Source organism: Ranitomeya variabilis, chromosome 2 (assembly GCF_051348905.1).
Source record: "Ranitomeya variabilis isolate aRanVar5 chromosome 2, aRanVar5.hap1, whole genome shotgun sequence".
NCBI classification, from domain to species: Eukaryota; Metazoa; Chordata; class Amphibia; order Anura; family Dendrobatidae; genus Ranitomeya; species Ranitomeya variabilis.
In genome coordinates, this window is record NC_135233.1 from 9,498,512 (window position 1) to 9,525,015 (window position 26,504).

The 26,504-nt window shown below is 47.8% G+C and overlaps 1 long non-coding RNA gene across 1 annotated transcript in view; it reads left to right on the forward strand.

The window, feature by feature from the left end:
• Positions 1 to 21,403, forward strand: part of LOC143809023 (uncharacterized) — a 94,564-nt gene extending 73,161 nt beyond the window's left edge. The window contains exon 4 of the long non-coding RNA XR_013222027.1: positions 20,839 to 21,403. This is a non-coding gene — a long non-coding RNA (uncharacterized LOC143809023). The remainder of the gene's footprint in view (positions 1 to 20,838) is intronic.
• The last annotated feature ends 5,101 nt before the right edge of the window (positions 21,404 to 26,504 follow it).

Consider the following 26,504-nt stretch of genomic DNA (forward strand, 5'->3'; position numbering starts at 1 on the left):
CATCGAGCCTGTCTAGGATTCAACCGCTTGGCAGACTCGAGATAAGTCAGATTTTTGTGATCCGTCAAGACCACCACGCGGTGCTTGGCTCCCTCAAGCCAATGTCGCCACTCCTTGAATGCCCACTTCATAGCTAGCAGCTCCCGATTGCCAACATCATAATTACGCTCAGCAGGCGAAAACTTTCTAGAAAAGAAGGCACATGGCTTCATCACAGAGCCATCAGAACTAGTGTTGAGCATTCCGATACCGCAAGTATCGGGTATCGGCCGATACTTGCGGGTATCGGAATTCCGATACCGAGATCCGATACTTTTGTGGTATCGGGAATCGGTATCGGAATTAATATCAATGTGTAAAAGAAAGAATTAAAATAAAAAATAGGGATATACTCACCCTCTGACGCAATCTGGATTTTACCGCCGTAACCGGGAGCCGTTGTACCTAAAAATGCGCGCTTGAAGGGCCTTAGATGACGTCACGGCGCTCTGATTGGTCCGTAGGGGTCGTGTGACCGCTACGCGACCAATCACAAAGCAGTGACGTCACCTAAGGTCTTTCAAGCGCTTGAAAGACCTTAGGTGACGTCACTGCTTTGTGATTGGTCGTGTAGCGGTCAAGCGACTGCTACGGACCAATCAGAGCGCCGTGACGTCATCTAAGGCCCTTCAAGCGCGCATTCTTAGGTACAACGGCTCCCGGTTACGGCGGTAAAGTCCAGGCTGCGTCGGAGGGTGAGTATATCCCTATTTTTTATTTTAATTCTTTCTTTTACACATTGATATGGATCCCAGGGCCTGAAGGAGAGTTTCCTCTCCTTCAGACCCTGGGAACCATACAGGATACCGTCCGATACTTGGTGTCCCATTGACTTGTATTGGTATCGGGTATCGGTATCGGATTAGATCCGATACTTTGCCGGTATCGGCCGATACTTTCCGATACCGATACTTTCAAGTATCGGACGGTATCGCTCAACACTAATCAGAACTTCTTTGAGACAAAACAGCCCCTTCTCCAATCTCGGAAGCATCCACCTCGACCTGAAAAGGGAGCGAAACATCTGGCTGACGCAACAGAGGGGCCGAAGAAAAACGACGTTTCAGCTCCTGAAAAGCCTCAACGGCCGCAGAGGACCAATTCACCACATCAGCACCTTTCTTTGTCAAATCAGTCAAAGGTTTAACCACACTAGAAAAATTAGCGATGAAGCTACGGTAAAAATTAGCAAACCCCAGGAATTTCTGGAGGCTCTTCACAGATGTAGGTTGAGTCCAATCATAAATGGCCTGAACTTTAACAGGATCCATCTCGATAGTAGAAGGGGAAAAAATGAAGCCCAAAAAGGAAACCTTCTGAACTCCGTAGAGACATTTAGACCCCTTCACAAACAAGGAATTAGCACGAAGGACATGGAATACCATTCTGACCTGTTTCACATGAGACTCCCAATCATCCGAAAAGACCAAAATATCATCCAAATATACAATCATGAATCTATCCAGATACTTTCGGAAGATGTCATGCATAAAGGACTGAAACACAGATGGAGCATTTGAAAGCCCGAATGGCATTACCAGGTACTCAAAATGGCCCTCGGGCGTATTAAATGCTGTTTTCCATTCATCGCCCTGTTTAATACGCACAAGGTTATACGCCCCTCGAAGATCTATCTTGGTGAACCAACTAGCCCCCTTAATCCGAGCAAACAAATCAGACAGCAGAGGCAAAGGGTACTGAAATTTGACCGTGATTTTATTGAGAAGGCGGTAATCTATACAGGGTCTCAGAGAACCATCCTTCTTGGCCACAAAAAAGAACCCTGCTCCCAACGGTGATGAAGACGGGCGAATATGCCCTTTCTCCAAGGACTCCTTTATATAACTCCGCATAGCGGCGTGCTCTGGCACAGATAAATTGAAAAGTCGGCCCTTAGGAAACTTACTACCAGGAATCAAATTTATAGCACAATCACAATCCCTATGAGGGGGTAGGACACTGGATTTGGGCTCATCAAATACATCCTGGTAATCCGACAGAAACTCAGGGACTTCAGAAGGAGTGGAAGCAGAAATTGACACCAACGGAACATCGCCATGTACCCCTTGACAACCCCAACTAGACACAGACATTGATTTCCAATCCAATACTGGATTATGAACCTGCAGCCATGGCAAACCCAACACGACCACATCATGCAAATTATGCAACACCAAAAAGCAAATATCTTCCTGATGTGCAGGAGCCATGCACATGATCAACTGAGTCCAGTACTGAGGTTTATTCTTGGCCAACGGCGTGGCATCAATTCCCCTTAATGGAATAGGATACTGCAAAGGCTCCAAGAAAAAACCACAGCGCCTGGCAAACTCCAAGACCATCAAATTCAGGGCAGCGCCTGAATCCACAAATGCCATAACCGAGTAGGATGACAAAGAGCAAATCAGAGTAACAGACAAAAGAAATTTAGGCTGTACAGTACCAATGGTGACAGACCTAGCGAACCGCTTAGTGCGCTAAGGACAATCAGAGATAGCATGAGTGGGGTCACCACAGTAAAAACACAGCCTATTCTGACGTCTGTGTTCTTGCCGTTCAGTTCAGGTCAAAGTTCTATCACATTGCATAGGCTCAGGCCTCTGCTCAGAGGACACCGCCAAATGGTGCACAATTTTGCGCTCACGCAAACGCCGATTAATTTGGATGGCCAAGGACATTGATTCATTCAGACCAGCAGGCGTGGGGAATCCCACCATAACATCCTTAAGGGCTTCAGAAAGACCCTTTCTAAAAATTGCTGCCAGGGCACACTCATTCCATTGAGTAAGCACAGACCATTTTCTAAACTTCTGACAATATATCTCCGCTTCATCCTGACCCTGACACAAAGCTAGCAAGATTTTCTCTGCCTGATCCACTGAATTCGGTTCGTCATAAAGCAATCCAAGCGCCAGAAAAAACGCATCTACATTAAGCAATGCAGGATCTCCTGGCGCAAGGGAGAATGCCCAGTCTTGAGGGTCGCCACGCAACAAAGAAATAATAATTTTTACTTGCTGAATGGGGTCACCAGAGGAGTGGGGTTTCAAAGCAAGAAACAGTTTACAATTATTTTTGAAATTCAGAAACTTAGATCTATCCCCAGAAAACAAATCAGGAATTGGAATTCTAGGCTCTAACATCGGATTCTGAACTACATAATCTTGAATGCTTTGTACCCTAGCAGTGAGATGATCCACACAAGAGGACAGACCTTGAATATCCATATCTACACCTGAGTCCTGAACCACCCAGAGGTTAAGGGGAAAAGAGAGACAAAACACACTGCAAAGAAAAAAAAATGGGTTCAGAACTTCTCTTATCCCTCTTTTGAGATGCATTAACACTTTAGGGCCAGCTGTACTGTTATGGACCTGGTGGTTAGGAGCACCCGGAATGACCTGATGAGTAAACTCAAAAACGGGACTAGCTCTGGGGAAGTGGGAACTCTGCTGACCGCAAACCCTACTCCTATCACACACACTAGAAATAGCCGTTGAGCATACCTAACTCTCCCTAGACGCCTCTTCACAGCCTAAGAGCTAACTACACCTAAAGATAGAAATAGAAGCCTTACCTTGCCTCAGAGAAATTCCCCAAAGGTAAGGCAGACCCCCACATATATTGACTGTGAGTTAAGAGGAAAGTCACAAACACAGGAATGAAACAGGTTTTAGCAAAGGAGGCCAGATTTCACTAAATAGTCAGAGGATAGAAAAGGGAACTATGCGGTCAGCACAAAAGACTACAAAAAACCACGCAGAGTAAGCAAAAAGACTCCCCACACCGACTCACGGTGTGGAGGTGCCACTCTGCACCCCCAGAGCTTCCAGCTAGCAAGGGAATATCAGATAGCAAGCTGGACTAGAAATTAGCAGTACTAAGAAATATATTCAGGAAGCAGTCACAACAAATGAACTAGCAAAGACTTAGCTTCTGCTGGAGTAGACAGGTCCTCAGAGAAGTCCAAGAGAGATCTGAACCAATACTGAAACATTGACAGCTGGCATGAAGTAACGATCTGAGTGGAGTTAAATATGGAAGCCAGCATAGCAATAAATGAGAGCAGCTGATAAAGCCAACCTCAGTGACCAACAGTTCCGCTCGAAGCCACCAGAGGAAGTCCAAGAGCAGAACTAACCAAAGTACCATTCATGACCACAGGAGGGAGTCCAAGAACGGAATTCACAACAGGTCGGTCTCTGAGTGGCTGTTCCTGTGTGGTCGGACCCTGTGTTTTCATTCTCTGTGTGGTCGGTCCCTATGTGGTCGTTCCCTGTGTTTTCATTCTCTGTGTGGTCATTCTCTGTGTGGTCGGTCCCTGTGTGGTTGTTCCTGTGTTTTCATTCTGTGTGTGGTCGTCCCCTGTGTGGTCGGACCCTGTGTTTTCATTCTCTGTGTGGTCGGTCCCTGTGTGGTCGTTCCCTGTGTTTTTATTCTGTGTGGTCATTCTCTGTGTGGTCGGTTCCTGTGTGGTCAGTCCCTGTGTGGTCGTTCTCTGTGTGGTCAGTCCCTGTGTGGTCGGTCCTTGTGTGGTCGGTTCCTGTGTGGTCATTTCCTATGTAGTCAGTTCCTGTATGGTCGTTTCCTGTGTGGTCGTTTCCTGTGTGGTCATTTCCTGTGTGGTCATTTCTTATGTGGTCGGTCCCTGTGTGGTTGTTTCCTGTGCGGTCGTTCTAAGTGTGGTCGATCCCTGTGTGGTCGTACTCTGTGTGGTCGGTCCTTGTGTGGTCGGTTCCTGTGTGGTCATTTCCTATGTAGTCAGTTCCTGTATGGTCGTTTCCTGTGTGGGCGTTTCCTGTGTGGTGGTTTCCTGTGTGGTCGGTCCCTGTGTGGTCATTTCCTGTGTGGTCGGTCCCTGTGTGATCGTTTTCTGTGTGGTTGGTCCCTGTGTGGTTGGTCCCTGTGTGGTTGGTCCCTGTTTGGTTGGTCCCTGCGTGGTCGGTTCCTGCGTGGTCGGTCCCTGTGTGGTCGGTCCCTGTGTGGTCGTTCTCTGTGTGGTCGTTCTCTGTGTGGTCGTTCTCTGTGTGGTCGTACTCTGTGTGGTCGGTCCCTGTGTGGTCGTTCTCTGTGTGGTTGTTCCTGTGTTTTCATTCTCTGTGTGGTCATTCCCTGTGTGTTCAGTTCCTGTGTTTTCATTCTCTGTGGTCGGTCTCTGTGTGGTTGTTCCTGTGTAGTCGGACCCTGTATTTTCATTCTCTGTGTGGTCGGTCCCTGTATTTTCATTCTCTGTGTGGTCGGTCCCTGTGTGGTTGTTCCTGTGTGGTCAGTCCCTGTGTTTTCATTGTCTGTGTGGTCAGTCCCTGTGTGGTCGGTCCCTGTGTGGTTGTTCCTGTGTTTTCATTCTCTGTGGTCGTCCCCTGTGTGGTCGGTCTCTGTGTGGTCAATCCCTGTGTGGTCGTTCTCTGTGTGGTCTCTCCCCATGTTGTATCTCCACATGTGATCTCTCCCTGTGTGGTCGTTCCGTGTGTTGTCATTCCCTGTGTGGTCAGTCTCTGTCGTTGGTCTCCATGTGGTCGGTCCCCGTGTAGTCGGTCCCTGTGTGGTCGATCCCAGTGTGGTTGTTCCTGTGTGGTCGTTCTCTGTGTGGTCATTCTCTGTGTGGTTGTTCCTGTGTTTCCATTCTCTGAGTGGTCATTCCCTGTGTGGTCGGTCCCTGTGTGGTTGTTCCTGTGTTTTTCATTCTGTGTGTGTTTGTCCCCTGTGTGGTCAGTTCCTGTGTTTTCATTCTCTGTGTGGCCGGACCCTGTGTTTTCATTCTCTGTGTGGTCGGTCCCTGTGTGGTTGTTCTCTGTGTGGTCATTCCCTGTGAGGTCGGTCCCTGTGTGGTTGTTCCTGTGTTTTCATTCTGTGTGTGGTTGTCCCCTGTGTGGTCGGTTCCTGTGTTTTCATTCTGTGTGGTCAGTTCCTGTGTGGCCGGACCCTGTGTTTTCATTCTCTGTGTGGTCGGTCCCTGTGTGGTTGTTCCTGTTTTCATTCTGTGTGTGGTCAGTTCCTGTGTTTTCATTCTCTGTGGTCGGTCTCTGTGTGCTTGTTCCTGTGTGGTCGGACCCTGTGTTTTCATTCTCTGTGTGGTCGGTCCCTGTGTGGTCATTCCCTGTGTTTTCATTCTCTGTGGGGTCATTCTCTGTGTGGTCGGTCCCTGTGTGGTTGTTACTGTGTTTTCATTCTGTGTGTGGTTGTCCCCTGTGTGGTCGGACCCTGTGTTTTCATTCTCTGTGTGGTCGGTCCCTGTGTGGTCGTTCCCTGTGTTTTCATTCTGTGTGGTCATTCTCTGTGTGGTCGGTTCCTGTGTGGTCAGTCCCTGTGTGGTCGTTCTCTGTGTGGTCAGTCCCTGTGTGGTCGGTCCTTGTGTGGTCGGTTCCTGTGTGGTCATTTCCTATGTAGTCAGTTCCTGTATGGTCGTTTCCTGTGTGGTCGTTTCCTGTGTGGTCATTTCCTGTGTGGTCATTTCTTATGTGGTCGGTCCCTGTGTGGTTGTTTCCTGTGCGGTCGTTCTCTGTGTGGTCGATCCCTGTGTGGTTGTTCTCTGTGTGGTCGGTCCCTGTGTGGTCATTCTCTGTGTGGTCGTACTCTGTGTGATCGGTCCTTGTGTGGTCGGTTCCTGTGTGGTCATTTCCTATGTAGTCAGTTCCTGTATGGTTGTTTTCTGTGTGGTCGTTTCCTGTGTGGTCATTTCCTGTGTGGTGGTTTCCTGTGTGGTCGGTCCCTGTGTGGTCGGTCCCTGTGTGGTCGGTCCCTGTGTGGTCATTTCCTGTGTGGTCGGTCCCTGTGTGGTCGTTTTCTGTGTGGTTGGTCCCTGTGTGGTTGGTCCCTGTGTGGTTGGTCCCTGTTTGGTTGGTCCCTGCGTGGTCGGTTCCTGCGTGGTCGGTCCCTGTGTGGTCGGTCCCTGTGTGGTCGTTCTCTGTGTGGTCGTTCTCTGTGTGGTCGTTCTCTGTGTGGTCGTACTCTGTGTGGTCGGTCCCTGTGTGGTCGTTCTCTGTGGTTGTTCCTGTGTTTTCATTCTCTGTGTGGTCATTCCCTGTGTGATCGGTCCCTGTGTGTTCAGTTCCTGTGTTTTCATTCTCTGTGGTCGGTCTCTGTGTGGTCGTTCCCTGTGTTTTCATTCTGTGTGGTCATTCTCTGTGTGGTCGGTCCCTGTGTGGTCAGTCCCTGTGTGGTCGGTCCTTGTGTGGTCGGTTCCTGTGTGGTCATTTCCTATGTAGTCAGTTCCTGTATGGTCGTTTCCTGTGTGGTCGTTTCCTGTGTGGTCGTTTCCTGTGTGGTCATTTCCTGTGTGGTCGTTTCCTGTGTGGTCGGTCCCTGTGTGGTCATTTCCTTTGTGGTCGGTCCCTGTGTGGTCATTTCCTTTGTGGTCGGTCCCTGTGTGGTCGGTCCCTGTGTGGTCGGTCCCTGTGTGGTCGTTTCCTGTGTGGTCATTTCTTATGTGGTCGGTCCCTGTGTGGTCGTTTCCTGTGTGGTCATTTCTTATGTGGTCGGTCCCTGTGTGGTTGTTTTCTGTGTGGTTGTTTTCTGTGTGGTTGTTTTCTGTGTGGTCGGTCCCTGTGTGGTCGGTCCCTGTGTGGTTGTTTTCTGTGTGGTTGTTTTCTGTGTGGTCGGTCCCTGTGTGGTCGTTTTCTGTGTGGTTGGTCCCTGTGTGGTCATTTCTTATGTGGTCGGTCCCTGTGTGGTTGTTTTCTGTGTGGTTGTTTTCTGTGTGGTTGTTTTCTGTGTGGTCCTTTTCTGTGTGGTCCTTTTCTGTGTGGTCCTTTTCTGTGTGGTTGTTTCCTGTGTGGTCGATCCCTGTGTGGTTGTTCTCTGAGTGGTCATTCCCTGTGTGGTCGGTCCCTGTGTTTTCATTCTCTGTGTCGTCGTTTCCTGTGTGGCCGGACCCTGTTTTTTCATTCTCTGTATGGTCGGTCCCTGTGTGGTTGTTCCTGTTTTCATTCTGTGTGGTTGTCCCCTGTGTGGTCGGTTCCTGTGTTTTCATTCTCTGTGTGGTCGTTTCCTGTGTGGCCGGACCCTGTGTTTTCATTCTCTGTGTGGTCGGTCCCTGTGTGGTTGTTCCTGTTTTCATTCTGTGTGTGGTCGTCCCCTGTGTGGTCAGTTCCTGTGTTTTCATTCTGTGTGGTCGGTCTCTGTGTGGTTGTTCCTGTGTGGTCGGACCCTGTGTTTTCATTCTGTGTGTGGTCGGTCCCTGTGTGGTTGTTCCCTGTGTTTTCATTCCCTGTGTTTTCATTCTCTGTGTGGTCGGTCCCTGTGTGGTTGTTACTGTGTTTTCATTCTGTGTGTGGTCGGACCCTGTGTTTTCATTCTCTGTGTGGTCGGTCCCTGTGTGGTCGTTCCCTGTGTTTTCATTCTCTGTGTGGTCATTCTCTGTGTGGTCGCTTCCTGTGTGGTCGGTCCCTGTGTGGTCGGTCCTTGTGTGGTCGGTCCCTGTGTGGTCGGTCCCTGTGTGGTCATTTCTTATGTGGTCGGTCCCTGTGTGGTCATTTCTTGTGTGGTCATTTCTTGTGTGGTTATTTCTTGTGTGGTCGTTTCCTGTGTGGTCGTTTCCTGTGTGGCCGTTTCCTGTGTGGTCGGTCCCTGTGTGGTCGGTCCCTGTGTGGTCGGTTCCTGTGTGGTCATTTCCTGTGTGGTCATTTCCTGTGTGGTCATTTCCTATGTAGTCGGTTCCTGTGTGGTCATTTCCTGTGTGGTCGGTTCCTGTGTGGTCATTTCCTATGTAGTCGGTTCCTGTGTGGTCATTTCCTGTGTGGTCGGTCCCTGTGTGGTCGGTCCCTGTGTGGTCGGTTCCTGTGTGGTCATTTCCTGTGTGGTCATTTCCTGTGTGGTCATTTCCTATGTAGTCGGTTCCTGTGTGGTCATTTCCTATGTAGTCGGTTCCTGTGTGGTCATTTCCTGTGTGGTCGGTTCCTGTGTGGTCATTTCCTATGTAGTCGGTTCCTGTGTGGCCGTTTCCTGTGTGGTCGGTCCCTGTGTGGTCGGTCCCTGTGTGGTCGGTTCCTGTGTGGTCATTTCCTGTGTGGTCATTTCCTGTGTGGTCATTTCCTATGTAGTCGGTTCCTGTGTGGTCATTTCCTGTGTGGTCGGTTCCTGTGTGGTCATTTCCTATGTAGTCGGTTCCTGTGTGGTCATTTCCTATGTAGTCGGTTCCTGTGTGGTCATTTCCTATGTGGTCAGTTCCTGTGTGGTCGGTCCCTGTGCAGTCATTTCCTATGTGGTCAGTTCCTATGTGGTCGGTCCCTGTGTGGTCGTTTTCTGTGTGGTTTGTCCCTGTGTGGTCGGTTCCTGTGTGGTCGGTCCCTGTGTGGTCGGTCCTTGTGTGGTCATTTCCTATGTAGTCAGTTCCTGTGTGGTCGGTCCCTGTATGGTCATTTCTTATGTGGTCGGTCCCTGTGTGGTCATTTCCTATGTGGTCAGTTCCTGTGTGGTCGGTCCCTGTGTGATTGTTTTCTGTGTGGTTGGTCCCTGTGTGGTCATTTCTTATGTGGTCGGTTCCTGTGTGGTCGGTCCTTGTGTGGTCGGTTCCTGTGTGGTCGGTTCCTGTGCTGTCATTTCCTATGTGGTCAGTTCCTGTGTGGTCCTTTCTGTGTGGTTGGTCCCTGTGCAGTCATTTCCTATGTGGTCAGTTCCTGTGTGGTCGGTCCCTGTGTGGTCGTTTTCTGTGTGGTTTGTCCCTGTGTGGTCATTTCCTGTGTGGTCATTTCCTATGTAGTCGGTTCCTGTGTGGTCGGTCCCTGTGTGGTCATTTCTTATGTGGTCGGTCCCTGTGTGGTCGGTCCCTGTGTGGTCGTTTCTTATGTGGTCGGTTCCTGTGGTCGGTCCCTGTGTTATCAGACTTTGTCACGCATGCTCTTTGTATGGTGTCTTGCGTGGCGCAGTGTGTCGGTAATATTCACCCAGGTGCCTCCTCATAGTGTATGATAGCCGTGTGGTGTCAGCTTTTTCTTGGTTTCGTGGTTTTGGGGACAAGTCACTTATGTCTTGTTCCCCTTATGGGCAGATCTGATCTTAGGCCCTGGCATTCGCTGTCATCCATCCCTGACGTGTGAGGCCATTTCTGCCATGTTTATGTGACTCTGATCGGTATCTAGGAGGAGCAGTCACAGGGGAGGACATGACAGGAAATCACTCTGGATGGCACTAGTGATGGTGACATCATGGACTCCACATGCTGAGGTGACGGTGGACATGAACCTGATGTGCAGACGCTGACAGCAGCCGGTGAGCAGAACACTGAGGTCTCCTGGGTGTGGACCCATGCTGTCACGTCTGCCACCATAATCTCCAATATTAATATCCTGACGGACATTAGTGGCTCAGCTGTCTTCTGACAAGCTGCCACTAGTCATGTCACTGATAAAGATACAGGTTGGCTTAGTCTAGGGCCCAGGTGCAGATTTCGGTTTAGAACACAAGATTGCTCCTTATTGGGTTTCTGCGCTATGTAACTGCTGAAATGGAAGCAAAACGAGCCGTGGAACCAAAACATGGCAACCGGCAACAGGAGTGAAGCTACTAAACTGTGGACAAGCTGCATTAAAGCCTTGGAGCAGTGTGCACAATGCCAGGTGGTGGCTGCAGTGGGTTAAGCCGCTGGATTGTGGGGCAGCCACATTAAAGCTTAAGAGCAGCATGCACAATGCCAGGCGGCAGTTGGAAGGGGGTAAAGCCACTGGACTCAGGAGTAGTCGCATTGAAGCCTATGATCAGCATGAACAATTCCAGGTGGCAGCTCGAGTGGAGTAAAGCCACTGAACTGTGGAGAAGTAGCATTAAAGCCTATGATCAGCATGCACAATGCAGGTGGCAGCTGGAGGGTGGTAAAGCCATTGGACTGTGGAGCAACTGCATTAAAGCTTAAAGGGAACCTGTCACCACGTTTTTGGAAGATGGGATAAAAATAGCGTTAAATAGGGGCAGAGGTGGGCGTTACATTAGTGTGTTTGTTATGCGTTTATTACCCACCTAAGTTGCCGAAATAACTTTGCAAAGTCTCCGTTTTCGCCTGTCAATCAGGCTGGTCAGGTCACATGGGCGTGGTGTCTTCACCCAGATTTGGCGTAGTTTTCCGTTGGTGGCGTAGTGGTGTGCGCATGCCCAAAGTCCGGAATCCTCTTCCAGGGGATTTAAAATAGCGCGGTGTTCGTTATTGCATTGGTGATCGGTGGGCGCGGCCATCTTCCTTTGGCCGCGCGTGCGCAGAAGCGGCGCTCTGCTGGCCGCGGCTTCAGGAAAATGGCCGCGGGATGCCGCGCGTGCGCAGATGGATATCGCGGCGGCCATTTTCCTGAAGCCGCGGCCAGCAGAGCGCCGCTTCTGCGCACGCGCGGCCAAAGGAAGATGGCCGCGCCCACCGATCACCAATGCAATAACGAACACCGCGCTATTTTAAATCCCCTGGAAGAGGATTCCGGACTTTGGGCATGCGCACACCACTACGCCACCAACGGAAAACTACGCCAAATCTGGGGGAAGACAACGCCCATGCGACCTGACCAGCCTGATTGACAGGCGAAAACGGAGACTTTGCAAAGTTATTTCGGCAACTTAGGTGGGTAATAAACGCATAACACACACACTAATGTAACGCCCACCTCTGCCCCTATTTAACGCTATTTTTATCCCATCTTCCAAAAACGTGGTGACAGGTTCCCTTTAAGATCAGCATGAACAATGCCAGGTGGCAGCTGGAGTAGCGTAAAACCACTGGACTGTGGAACAGCTGAATTAAAATCCAAGATCAGCATGCATATTTCGAGGCAGCAGCTGGAGGTAGGTAAAACATGTCACTGTACTGTGGAGCAGTGGAAATATGTTACTTGGAGTAATGGATCCCTTTTTGCTGTCTGACAAATGAGTTTGTTATTGCAGGTTGGCCAGAGAACATTACGTATCGCTACCCAATGCGTCATGAAGCGTGCTGGAGGTGGGATAATGGTGCAGAGCTGTTTTTCTGTGAGCATCCCCTTATGTAAATTAGGTAAACAAATCAAATTTGCAGACAATGTAAAGCTGGGAGAGATACCTAAGGGTACCGTCACACAGTGCCATTTTCATCGCTACGACGGCACGATTCGTGACGTTGCAGCGTCGTATAAGTATCGCTCCAGCGTCGTAGACTGCGGTCACACGTTGCAATACACGGCGCTGGAGCGATAATTTCATGACGTATTTGCGATGTAGAAGCCGTTGGTTACTGTGTGCACATCGTATACAACCTGTGTCACACGATGCAATCATGCCGCCACAGCGGGACACTAGACGACGAAAGAAAGTTTCAAACGATCTGCTACGACGTACGATTCTCAGCGGGGATCCGGATCGCAGCAGCGTGTCAGACACAGCGATATCGTAAATGCATCGCTGGAACGTCACGAATCGTGCCGTTGTAGCGATCAAAATTGCACTGTGTGACGGTACCCTAACACGTGAGGAGACAGAGAAAGGATTCAGAAGTATCTAGATAAGCTTGAACAATAGGCAGCGACTAATAAAATGGTATTTACCAGGGAAAAATGTAGGATTCTACTTCTGGGCAATAATAATTAAAATTACATCTACAGAATGGGAGGAATAGAACTAAGCAACAGCACGTGAGAAAAACACTTGGCCATACTAATTGTCATGCTGCTGCAGTGCAGTATAGCACAACCTCCACCAGGGGGAGCTTGAGAGGGAAGTGAGACTGCACACACAGAGCAGCAGCACAGACGCCACTGAGTGGCGAGAGAGTGGTCAGACAAGCTGAGTCAAAACATAGTCAGAAGCTGAAGTACCAAAAGTAGCAGCAGTATACGTGGTCAGGAACAAGCCAGGAGGTTCAGCAACGGTCAGAAGCGGATAAGACAAAGACAGAAGGCAGAAGCGAGTCTGAATACGAGCCAAGTCAAAAACCAGAGAATCAAACCAATAAACAGGGAAACACTGGGAAAAGGGCAGACAGAGGGAGTCAACAGACATGGGGCAAGTCAGGGATCACAGCAAGACAAATCAACAGCTACCGGAGTCAGGTTCACACGCCGAATGCAGAACTGTAGCTGACACCGCCAGCAGGATGCATCGGAGCTAAATAGCAAACCTGAACCCAAAATAAGGCAGAACAACGTTAACCCCTGACATGATCCACCTGGAAAAAGGGCAGACAGGATTAAACCCCGGGACGGATCATGACACTAATAGATCACAGACTGCACATGAGTCAACTGTGTGATGCAGCAGCAAAAAAGGCAAGCACAGTTCTAGGATCTAGAAAGAGAAGCATAGAGTCTAGATCACGTGAACTAATTACCCCCCTCTACTCCTCCTTGGTCAGGCCACATCTGGAATACTGTGTCCAGTTCTGGGCACCACATTATATAAAAAAAATTGAAAAACTGGAGCAAGTTCAGAGAAAAGCGACCAGGATGGTGAGCGGACTGTAATGCATGTCCTACGAAGAACGGTTAAAGGGAATCTGTCACCCCCGGGATGTTTATAACCTATTAATATTGGCACACAGGTGATAAAATGGTAGAACCAGTCCTACCTGTCGGCCTCATATCAGCAGCATTCTTGTGAGAAATCCTCTTTTATTCTATGGTAATGAGTTCTTCTAGGTTCTGGGGCATGCCGTGCCAACTCTGCCTTCACTATTCATTATCATACCAGCCCACTACCATCAGTGTCACCTGCCCTGTGATGTGTAGCCGTGGCCCCGGAATCCCACGCCTGTGCCCTGCAATAGCACAACTACACATCACTTTTCTGCCCGTCTATGGGAATTGGCTTCTTCTTCGAGTGCCAGCGAGTCACTGCTACTTCCACTCCAGTGACCAGTGGCGTCATCTTGGAGGATGATTTTTTTTTCTCTAGTAAGATGACGGCGCCTGCACAGTAGCAGCTATCGGATAACCAATATCTGTTACCGCGCAGGCGCTGCTGCTGCCATTTTCTAACAGATTTTTTTTTTGGAACTTCAGGATTACATCAAACAAATGTGTATATAATTCATTACACATGTTATCTTGCTGCAGTGCAGGCGCCAATGCCAGCGCCTGCCTGCAGAAGGTTTTTCTTCCCAAGATACACAGTGGGTACAGGAGGTATTCAGACCCCTTTAATTTTTCACTGTTTGTTTCATTGCAGCCATTTGGTAAATTCAAAAAAGTGCATTTTTCTCTCATTAATGTACACTCTGCATGCCATCTTGACTGAAAAAAAACAGAAATGTAGACATTTTTGCAAATTTATTAAAAAAGAAAAACTGAAATATCACATGGTCATAAGTCTTCAGACCCTTTGCTCAGACACTCAATAATGTAGAGGGCAGAGCACAGGTCTAGGAGGAGGAGCACAGAGTATTGTAGAAGGCAGAGATCACTTCCAGAAGGAGGAGCACAAAGTTATGTAGAAGGTAGAGGACAGGTCTAGGAGGAGGAACACATAATAATGTAATAGATAGAGGACAGGTCTAGGAGGAGGAGCACAGATTAATGTAGAAGGAATCGGACATGTCTAGGAGGAGGAGCACAGTGCATTGTAAAAGGAAGAGTACAGGTTTATAAGGAGGAGCTCAGGGTTATGAATAAGGCAGAAGACAGGTCTAGGAGGAGGAGCACAGAGTAACGGAGTAATGTAGAAGGCAGAGGATAGGTTTAGGAGGAGGAGCACAGAGTAATGTAGAAGAAGAGGACAGGACTAGAATTAGGACAAGAGAATTGTCTATTATTTTTAGCAGTAGTAAGTTGTTAGTAGTTTTAGTTGGGGAAGTGTGACGCTTGCCACTTCTCACGGCCAAGCCGTGAGTCAGAATAGTCAAGGAGTCCAAGGTCAGAAGCCAGGAGGGTACGTCATATACAGAAGGAAGAGACAAAAGCTTGGTCAGGTAACGTTTCAAAGTCAGAATATCATGAGGATAGCGGATCAGAGCAGAAGGGGTTAAACAGACAGATGGTCAGAACGAAGCCCAAGGTCAGGCAACAAAAGATCAAGCATACAGAACTCAAGGCACAGGAAGCACAAACCTCACTAGCTGAATGTACGTCTGGGAGAAACAGCTCAGTTAAGAAGCATGGCAATTACCTGGGATAATAAACACTTGGAGACAGCCAACACCTGTCAGTCTCAGATTGGATAGTTGAGCTGTAAATCAACACACTCAGCCAAGGTACTGGAGGGAATTACGGACCCTCCGAGAATCCACAACCCTCTGAACCTCATAGTCCAGGCCACCATGTACTGAAAGCAGAGGAGGCGGGGATGAGGGAGATCATGCAGAAGGGACATACTCCTTTAATAGGGATTTATGAAATACATTAGGGATGCAAAAGGATGGAGATTCTCTAGAATCTCATATGACTAATAAACTTTGGACCCAACTTTGCTGACGACAGCCAAACCTAATCCCCAATCTTAAAAACATGACCCACTGAATGTCTTCTATCAGCCTTTCATTTTGGACAACTCTGGGCAGTCCCAATATTCTTCTGAACCTCCCTCCAGACATCCCCAAGTCTCTGTATGGTGACCTCCACCCCTAATCCTAGAAAATTCACCAAAATGGGGATGAAAACAATAATTACAGAAGAATGGTGAGGTTCCGGTAGATTGATTTTCCGGACTGTTAAAAGCAAACTCAATGAGAGGTAAAATCAAAGACCAGTCCTCCTGTTGCGCTGCCACAAAGCACTTTAAAATTTGTTCCAAAGCTTGATTTGTCCTCTCAGTCTGACCATTGGTTTCAGGGTGATAAGCAGATGAAAATGACAAGTCAATCCCTAGTTTACTGCAAAAAGTTCTCCAAAATCTAGAGACAAATTGTACTCCCCTATCAGACACAATGTTCAGAGGGATCCCACGTAACCTTACAATATGAGAAATAAACATCCTAGAGAGTGTCTCTGCATTATGTAATCCTGACAAAGGAACAAAATGAGCTTGTTTGCTGAATCGATCAACTACCACCCAGATAGCAGTTTTCCCATCAGACTGAGGCAAATCTGTACTGAAATCCATGGACAAATGAGTTCATGGTATTTCTGGAATTGGCAATGGAGCCAATTCCCCAGCCGGCCGGCTATGACTGACTTTGGTGCGTGCGCATACTTCACAAGCAGATACAAAATCTTTAAAGATCATTATCATTATGCATGGACAGCCACCAAAAACATCTGAAAAATGTACAAATATGCTCTGCTAGTCTGAAGGGTCTTCTATGGTACCTGAAGGACTTCGTAGATGTGTTCTCGGAAAAAGAGGTAGAGGTATTACTTCTAGTGATGAGCGAATATACTCGTTACTCGAGATTTCCCGAGCACGCTCGGGGGTCCTCCCGAGTATTTTTTTAGTGCTCGGAGATTTAGTTTTCATTGCCTCAGCTGAATGATTTACAGCTATTAGCCAGGCTAAGTACATGTGGGGGTTGCCTGGTTGCTAGGGAATCCCCACATGTAATCAAGCAGGCTAGTAGCTGTAAATCATTCATCTGCGGCGAAGAAAACTAAATCTCCGAGCACTAAAAAATACTCGGAGGACACCTGAGAGTGCTCGGGAAATCTCGAGTAATGAGTATATTCACTCATCACTAATTACCTCCCCATCATTCCTATGATTGCGCTATTGATCTTATTCCTAGCACCACTGCCAGCAGTGGGGGGTTAAACAGATGGTCAGAACGAAGTCCAAGGTCAGGCATCAAAAGTTTAACGAATGGAAACGGAGGCACAGATGGTGAAGTTCACATTTGTTTTTATTGAAATTAAACGTGGAACCTCTGGAGCACGGTCCGAGGGCTCCGAAGGGGGAGTGACTACGTGAGCCCCAGACACCCGTAGTAAGACCTCTCGAACCGGGTCAGAATGGGATACCTGGGGACACGGGTGCTACCTCCAGTTAGACGCCCGAACTCGTGGTAGCTGACCCAGCGGGACAGATGGACAAGCAGGGTTAGCAGGTGACGTAGAGCTAACCAGTGGCTACCGGGGGTGCGGGTAGAAGCTGGTTCCAGCGGTACTGACGTCCTGAGGTTCAGGTAACTGAATGGCGGGACGAGACGGAACTGGAGTAAGCAGAATGGAGATCGTCCAGGAGAGCCAGGTAACGGGTAGCAGATAGTCTGTGGAGACAAAAGTGTAAGCAGAGCACTGACAGAACTTCAGAAACAGAAGCACATGCTAGCAGGAACCGGAAGTTAGCAACTGAGGATACTTGTTGCTCCGGCACCCTCCCTGTGGTGGAGGGGCCAGAAATAGTAATCATTAAGACGCCATTGGTCAGAAGCACTTTTTGGAAAATGCGTGCAGTCTCTTTAAGAGACCGGGAGCGAGTGCGTGCACGACCTAAGCACACAGCCCGAGTACCTGCTGGCTGCATGCCAGGAAGCAGAGGAGGAAGAGAAAGCAGAGGCCCTGTCAGGACAGCGTGGAGCTGGCATAGAGCGGGAGTCTCGATGGGGACCCCGCAAAGGTACAGGGACCGGACCTGGTGTAACAAAAAGATCAAGCATACAGAACGCAAGGCACAGAAAAACAAACCTCACAAGCTGAATGTACATCCGGCAGAGGTCTGGGAGAAGCATCTCATTTAAGTAGTTTGGTAATTACCTGGGATAATGAACACTTGGAGACAGTTGACACCTCCCAGTTTAAGATTGGATAGTCAAGCTGTCAATCAACACACTTATAGCCAGGGCTGCCACTAGAAATTTTGGGGCCCCATACTGGCAAAATTTTCGGGGCCCCCTTGAGACTCTGCCCAGGCTCCACCCCAGCCCCGCCTCCACGCTCCACCCCTCAAACTGTCCACAGTCACTGCTCTCTCTTGGAAAAATTCCACTTCTCACCTATCACACATTGACAGTTCCCATCAGCAGATCACACATATAGCCGGCAGCTTTTGTTTTGGCCAAAAGATTTTTTAAGCCACCAAAATGACAAGGTAGACACTTTTGGCTGGGTCCTACTCTACTGTAACCTATTAAATATTTGTTAAAATATGCAATACAATTTAGGTATATTTTTATTTATTTTTCAATTTTTAAAATGACCTATAATACCACATACAAGGAACAAATACCACAACACCATGACCAGATGACATATTACCACCACAGTGATCTATAATACTATCTACAAGGCACAAATACCGCCACACCATGACCAGATGACATATTACCACCACAGTGATCGAATAATATCAAATACAAGGAACAAATACCACAACATCATGACCAGACCACATATTACCACCACAAAGTGACTGAATACTACAATACTGATCAATAATAAAAAAAAACCACAATACCATCACCATCAGTGCCATTATACACAGGAGATCTGTACTTAGTATGCAGTGTCTGTGTACAGATAATACAGCGATCACTGGTGACATTATACACAGGACCTCTGTATATAGTATACAGTGCATAGGTAACACTGACTCACCAGTGACGTCTCTAGGTGAAGTCCTTCATCTTTCATCCCGCACAGACCGCCATCACTTCATCCAGCCAGGACTCGTCTCTGCAGGAAATAACACCGTTATCTCGAGTTCCGCTTGCAGAACACATTACTTAATTTTCCCAACTTCTACATTACACCACATGAAGAAGGCGACATAGTGTCACTCTGCACAGTAACAGGACCGCCCCCTCATTTAAAACTGTCCTCAAAAAATAAAATAAATACATCACTGCAGTAATAATATCCCTAAATTAGTCCCTATGGTAATAATATTCGCCATCCTAGCCCCCGTGTGTCTCATTCCTGGCGTCAGCCATATGTTCTCCCATCCTGCCCTCATGAGTATCCATTCTGCCCCATATGATCTCCCCATCCTGCCCCATCTGTCTCCATCGTATCCATCCTGCCCCATGATCCTGCCCCATCTGTCTCCAATCATGCCCGTATCTCCATACTGCCCCGTCTCCAATCATGCCGACCCAGTGTCCGGCATGCCGCCCCAGTGTCCAGCATTCTGCCCCTGTGTCCAGCATTCTGCCCCTCGTGTCCAGCAGCGTTCTGCCCCTGTGTCCAGAATTCTGCCCCTCGTGTCCAGCATTCTGCCCCTCGTGTCCAGCAGGGTTCTGCCCCTGTGTCCAGCGTTCTGCCCGTGTCCAGCATTCTGCCCCGGTGTCCAGCGTTCTGCCCCTGTGTCCAGCGTTCTGCCCCTGTGTCCAGCGTTCTGCCCCCCTGTGTCCAGCGTTCTGCCCCCCCTGTGTCCAGCGTTCTGCCCCCCTGTGTCCAGCTTCCTGCCTTGGGCCCCCTGGATCGCCGCTCTCAATAGAAAATAAAAAAGTTCTGCTTACCTGCCGCGCTCCTGCTCTCTCCACGCAGCTGAAGCGTGCACTCGCCGGCGACATGCATGCTGCGGCTGACGTCAGCTGGCAGCCTCAGATTGTTAACCATTGATGTGCGGGCGCGGTCCCGCACGTCAATAGCTTTAAACAGCTGCAGCGCCGGCCGCCGCTAAGGGCCCGGTTCAGCCTGCGGCTGCCGGCTGGGGCCCGGTGAGCAGAAGAGACGGGGCCCGATGCGGGCCTCCTCTGCCACCGGGCCCCATACGCCAGTCACGGCTGTAATGCCCTGATGGTGGCCCTGCTTATAGCTTCAGCACGCGCCTGTCCTGGATTGGACGGCTGAACTGTCAGTAACTGCATCCCAGACACATTGAGGGGGTGGAACAGTGACAGGAGTCTTCAGTTGAGAGATGGGGACAGAACCAGATTGTTTTAGAAGAGTAAGGGTACTGTCACACTCTGCAACTTTCCAACGATCACGACCAGCGATACGACCTGGCCGTGATCGTTGGAAAGTCGTTGTGTGGTCGCTGGAGAGCTGTCACACAGACCGCTCTCCAGCGACCAACGATGCCGAAGGCCCCGGGTAACCAGGGTAAACATCGGGTTACTAAGCGCAGGGCCGCGCTTAGTAACCCGATGTTTACCCTGGTTACCATTGTAAAAGTAAAAAAAAAAAACAGTACATACTCACATTCCGGTGTCCGTCAGGTCCCTTGCTGTCTGCTTCCCGCTCTGACTGAGTGCCGCCGTAAAGTGAAAGCAGAGCACAGCGGTGACGTCACCGCTGTGCTCTGCTATTACTTTACGACCCTGGTTACAAGCGAACGCATCGCTGGATCGCTGTCACACACCGATCCAACGATGACAGCGGGAGATCCAGCGACGAAAGAAAGTTCCAAACGATCTGCTACGACGTACGATTTTCAGCAGGGTCCCTGATCGCTGCTGCGTGTCAGACACAGCGATATCGTATGGATATCGCTGGAACGTCACGGATCGTACCGTCGTAGCGACAAAAGTGCCACTGTGAGACAGTACCCTAAGTTAGATGATGGGTGGAAAGCTCAGTATTAGATTTCCTTCCTGTTTATAGATCCTGTACTCTATCTCTTTCTTCTGGACTGTAGGTTTTAGAGGGATCAACAGATTATTGGGGGACACATAGGCAACTAGGGTATGGGAAGGAATCAAATTAATGCGATTTTGGGAGGGTTTGGAAATACAGTATTATTATTAGCAACCTTCCGCTCGATCTTAAGGCATGGTGACTTGATGGATGAACATGGGAAAATCGATCTTGGGCAAGCCTAGATAGGTCCACCAGGGTCTTCTCCATCGTTATCTTGATTGCAGCAAGCCATCGGTTGTACTTGGCAGCCATCAGTATCTTTGTCTTACGTGTTTTGAGTAGCAGTCCCATGCTCGAGCTTTCCATCTCGGCATTCCATCCACGCTTGTTTCTATCAATGTTGTATTCTCTGCGTATCTAAGATTCTTGATGATTCGTCTAGCAATTTTGATTCCTTTTTCTTTTACAGCAAGTCCAGCCTTCCTGAAGATCGTTTCTCCATATAAATTGAAGAGAAATGTGGTGACAGTATGCCGCCTTGATTGATGCCGCACTCTACTATGAACCATAGGAGGACACAGTAATGCTGAGAATAAGCGAGATGAATGGGACAATGGTGGATGCAGCTCTGGATAGGAGTAGATCAGAATGAATCTCATGAAGCACGGCTGACATAGTGACCAAGCATCAGAATAGCGTAGGACACTTGGAGCTCCACTTTATGGAAAGCATCGGAGAAGAAATGACACCCACAGTTTATACACTTAATGTCCATCATGTGGCCTCTGCCATACAATGGCCCCTATAGAGACCATGACACCCCCCAGAATAAGCCGCTACAGATTTCATGTAAGTGGATTTAGAGACATCTGAAAATAATCTGCTCAGATCCAGATTCCAAGTGGTTTGTATGGTGATTATAGGCTCAGGGAGGATTGTGAGAGCACAGTGCTTAGTATTACACCGACCTCTGACGTGACTCTCCGCAGGAAGAAGAGACGTGTGTGTGCGTATATATATATATATATATATATATATATATATATATATATATATATATATACAGCTCTGGCAGAAATTAAGAGACCACCACACCAGATCCCTGTCATGGCCGCCCAATCTCCAGACCTGAACCCCACTGAAAACCTCTGGAATGTAATCAGGAGGAGGATGGATAGTCACAAGCCATCAAACATAGAAGAACTGCTGACATTATTGTACCAGGAGCGGCATAAGATCACCCAGGAGCAGTGTGAGAGACTGGTGGAAAGCTGCCAAGACGCAGGAAAGCGGGGATTAACAATCATGGTTATTCCACACAATATTGATTTCTGAACTCTTCCTGAGGTAAAACATTAGTATTGTTGTTTCTAAATGATTATGAACTTGGTTTCTTTACATTATTTGAGGTCTGCAAGCAATGTATTTTTTTGTTATTTTGACCATTTCTCATTTTCAAAAAATAAATACAAAATGTATTGCTTGGGACTTCGGAGACATGTTGTCAGAAGTTTATAGAATAAAAGAACAATTTACATTTTACTCAAAAATATAAAGAAAAATCAGACAAACTGAACATTCTGCAGTGGTCTCTTCATTTTTTCCAGAGCTGTATATATATATACAGGACAGGAGGAGCGGTACTGTGCAGTGTATATATACAGGAGGAGTGGTACTGTGCAGTGTATATATACAGGAGGAGTGGTACTGTGCAGTGTATATATACAGGAGGAGTGGTACTGTGCAGTGTATATATACAGGAGGAGTGGTACTGTGCAGTGTATATATACAGGAGGAGTGGTACTGTGCAGTGTATATATACAGGAGGAGTGGTACTGTGCAGTATATATACAGGAGGAGTGGTACTGTGCAGTGTATATATACAGGAGGAGTGGTACTGTGCAGTGTATATATACAGGAGGAGTGGTACTGTGCAGTGTATATATATACAGGAGGAGTGGTACTGTGCAGTGTATATATACAGGAGGAGTGGTACTGTGCAGTATATATACAGGAGGAGTGGTACTGTGCAGTGTATATATACAGGAGGAGTGGTACTGTGCAGTGTATATATACAGGAGGAGTGGTACTGTGCAGTGTATATATACAGGAGGAGTGGTACTGTGCAGTGTATATATACAGGAGGAGTGGTACTGTGCAGTGTATATATACAGGAGGAGTGGTGCTGTGCAGTGTATATATACAGGAGGAGTGGTACTGTGCTGTATATATATACAGGAGGAGTGGTACTGTGCAGTGTATATATACAGGAGGAGTGGTACTGTGCAGTATATAACAGGAGGAGTGGTACTGTGCAGTGTATATATATATATATATATACAGGAGGAGTGGTACTGTGCAGTGTATATATACAGGACAGGAGGAGTGGTACTGTGCAGTGTATATATACAGGACAGGAGGAGTGGTACTGTACAGTGTATATATACAGGAGGAGTGGTGCTGTGCAGTGTATATATACAGGACAGGAGGAGTGGTACTGTGCAGTGTATATATACAGGAGGAGTGGTACTGTGCAGTGTATATATACAGGACAGGAGGAGTGGTACTGTGCAGTGTATATATACAGGACAGGAGGAGTGGTACTGTGCAGTGTATATATACAGGAGGAGTGGTTCTGTGCAGTGTATATATACAGGACAGGAGGCGTGGTACTGTGCAGTGTATATATACAGGACAGGAGGAGTGGTACTGTGCAGTGTATATATACAGGACAGGAGGAGTGGTACTGTGCAGTGTATATATACAGGAGGAGTGGTACTGTGCAGTGTATATATACAGGAGGAGTGGTGCTGTGCAGTGTATATATACAGGAGGAGTGGTACTGTGCAGTGTATATATACAGGAGGAGTGGTGCTGTGCAGTATATATACAGGAGGAGTGGTACTGTGCAGTGTATATATACAGGACAGGAGGAGTGGTACTGTGCAGTGTATATATACAGGACAGGAGGAGTGGTACTGTGCAGTGTATATATACAGGAGGAGTGGTACTGTGCAGTGTATATATACAGGAGGAGTGGTACTGTGCAGTATATATACAGGAGGAGTGGTACTGTGCAGTGTATATATGCAGGAGTGGTACTGTGCAGTGTATATATACAGGAGGAGTGGTATATATACAGGAGGAGCGGTACTGTGCAGTGTATATATACAGGAGGAGTGGTACTGTGCAGTGTATATATACAGGAGGAGTGGTACTGTGCAGTGTATATATACAGGAGGAGTGGTACTGTGCAGGGTATATATACAGGAGGAGTGGTACTGTGCAGTGTATATATGCAGGAGGAGTGGTACTGTAAAGTGTATATATACAGGAGGAGTGGTACTGTAAAGTGTATATACAGGAGGAGTGGTACTGTGCAGTGTATATATACAGGAGGAGTGGTACTGTGCAGTGTATATATACAGGAGGAGTGCTGTGCAGTGTATATATACAGGAGGAGTGGTACTGTGCAGTGTATATATACAGGAGGAGAGGTACTGTGCAGTGTATATATACAGGACAGGAGGAGTGGTACTGTGCAGTGTATATATACAGGAGGAGTGGTACTGTGCAGTGTATATATACAGGAGGAGTGGTACTGTGCAGTGTATATATACAGGAGGAGTGGTACTGTGCAGTGTATATATACAGGACAGGAGGAGTGGTACTGTGCAGTGTATATATACAGGAGGAGTGGTACTGTGCAGTGTATATATACAGGAGGAGTGGTACTGTGCAGTGTATATATACAGGAGGAGTGGTACTGTGCAGTGTATATATACAGGACAGGAGGAGTGGTACTGTGCAGTGTATATATACAGGAGGAGTGGTACTGTGCAGTGTATATATACAGGAGGAGTGGTACTGTGCAGTGTATATATACAGGAGGAGTGGTGCTGTGCAGTGTATATATACAGGAGGAGTGGTACTGTGCAGTGTATATATACAGGAGGAGTGGTACTGTGCAGTGTATATATACAGGAGGAGTGGTACTGTGCAGTGTATATATACAGGAGGAGCGGTACTGTGCAGTGTATATATACAGGACAGGAGGAGTGGTGCTGTGCAGTGTATATATACAGGAGGAGTGGTACTGTGCGGTGTATATATACAGGAGGAGTGGTACTGTGCAGTGTATATATACAGGAGGAGTGGTACTGTGCGGTGTATATATACAGGAGGAGTGGTACTGTGCAGTGTATATATACAGGAGGAGTGGTACTGTGCAGTGTATATATACAGGAGGAGTGGTACTGTGCAGTGTATATATACAGGAGGAGTGGTACTGTGCAGTGTATATATACAGGAGGAGTGGTACTGTGCAGTGTATATATACAGCAGGAGTGGTACTGTGCAGTGTATATATACAGGAGGAGTGGTACTGTGCAGTGTATATATACAGGAGGAGTGGTACTGTGCAGTGTATATATACAGGAGGAGTGGTACTGTGCAGTGTATATATACAGGAGGAGTGGTACTGTGCAGTGTATATATACAGGAGGAGCGGTACTGTGCAGTGTATATACAGGACAGGAGGAGTGGTGCTGTGCAGTGTATATATACAGGACAGGAGGAGTGGTACTGTGCAGTGTATATATACAGGAGGAGTGGTACTGTGCAGTGTATATATACAGGACAGGAGGAGTGGTACTGTGCAGTGTATATATACAGGACAGGAGGAGTGGTACTGTGCAGTGTATATATACAGGAGGAGGAGTACTGTGCAGTGTATATATACAGGAGGAGTGGTACTGTGCAGTGTATATATACAGGAGGAGTGGTACTGTGCAGTGTACATATACAGGACAGGAGGAGTGGTGCTGTGCAGTGTATATATACAGGACAGGAGGAGTGGTGCTGTGCAGTGTATATATACAGGACAGGAGGAGAGTACTGTGCAGTGTATATATACAGGAGGAGTGGTACTGTGCAGTGTACATATACAGGACAGGAGGATCGGTACTGTGCAGTGTATATATACAGGACAGGAGGAGTGGTACTGTGCAGTGTATATATACAGGAGGAGTGGTACTGTGCAGTGTATATATACAGGACAGGAGGAGTGGTGCTGTGCAGTGTATATATACAGGACAGGAGGAGTGGTGCTGTGCAGTGTATATATACAGGAGGAGTGGTACTGTGCAGTGTATATATACAGGAGGAGTGGTACTGTGCAGTGTATATATACAGGAGGAGCGGTACTGTGCAGTGTATATACAGGACAGGAGGAGTGGTGCTGTGCAGTGTATATATACAGGACAGGAGGAGTGGTACTGTGCAGTGTATATATACAGGAGGAGTGGTACTGTGCAGTGTATATATACAGGACAGGAGGAGTGGTACTGTGCAGTGTATATATACAGGACAGGAGGAGTGGTACTGTGCAGTGTATATATACAGGAGGAGGAGTACTGTGCAGTGTATATATACAGGAGGAGTGGTACTGTGCAGTGTATATATACAGGAGGAGCGGTACTGTGCAGTGTATATACAGGACAGAAGGAGTGGTGCTGTGCAGTGTATATATACAGGACAGGAGGAGTGGTACTGTGCAGTGTATATATACAGGAGGAGTGGTACTGTGCAGTGTATATATACAGGACAGGAGGAGTGGTACTGTGCAGTGTATATATACAGGACAGGAGGAGTGGTACTGTGCAGTGTATATATACAGGAGGAGGAGTACTGTGCAGTGTATATATACAGGAGGAGTGGTACTGTGCAGTGTATATATACAGGAGGAGTGGTACTGTGCAGTGTACATATACAGGACAGGAGGAGTGGTGCTGTGCAGTGTATATATACAGGACAGGAGGAGTGGTGCTGTGCAGTGTATATATACAGGACAGGAGGAGAGTACTGTGCAGTGTATATATACAGGAGGAGTGGTACTGTGCAGTGTACATATACAGGACAGGAGGATCGGTACTGTGCAGTGTATATATACAGGACAGGAGGAGTGGTACTGTGCAGTGTATATATACAGGAGGAGTGGTACTGTGCAGTGTATATATACAGGACAGGAGGAGTGGTGCTGTGCAGTGTATATATACAGGACAGGAGGAGTGGTGCTGTGCAGTGTATATATACAGGACAGGAGGAGAGTACTGTGCAGTGTATATATACAGGAGG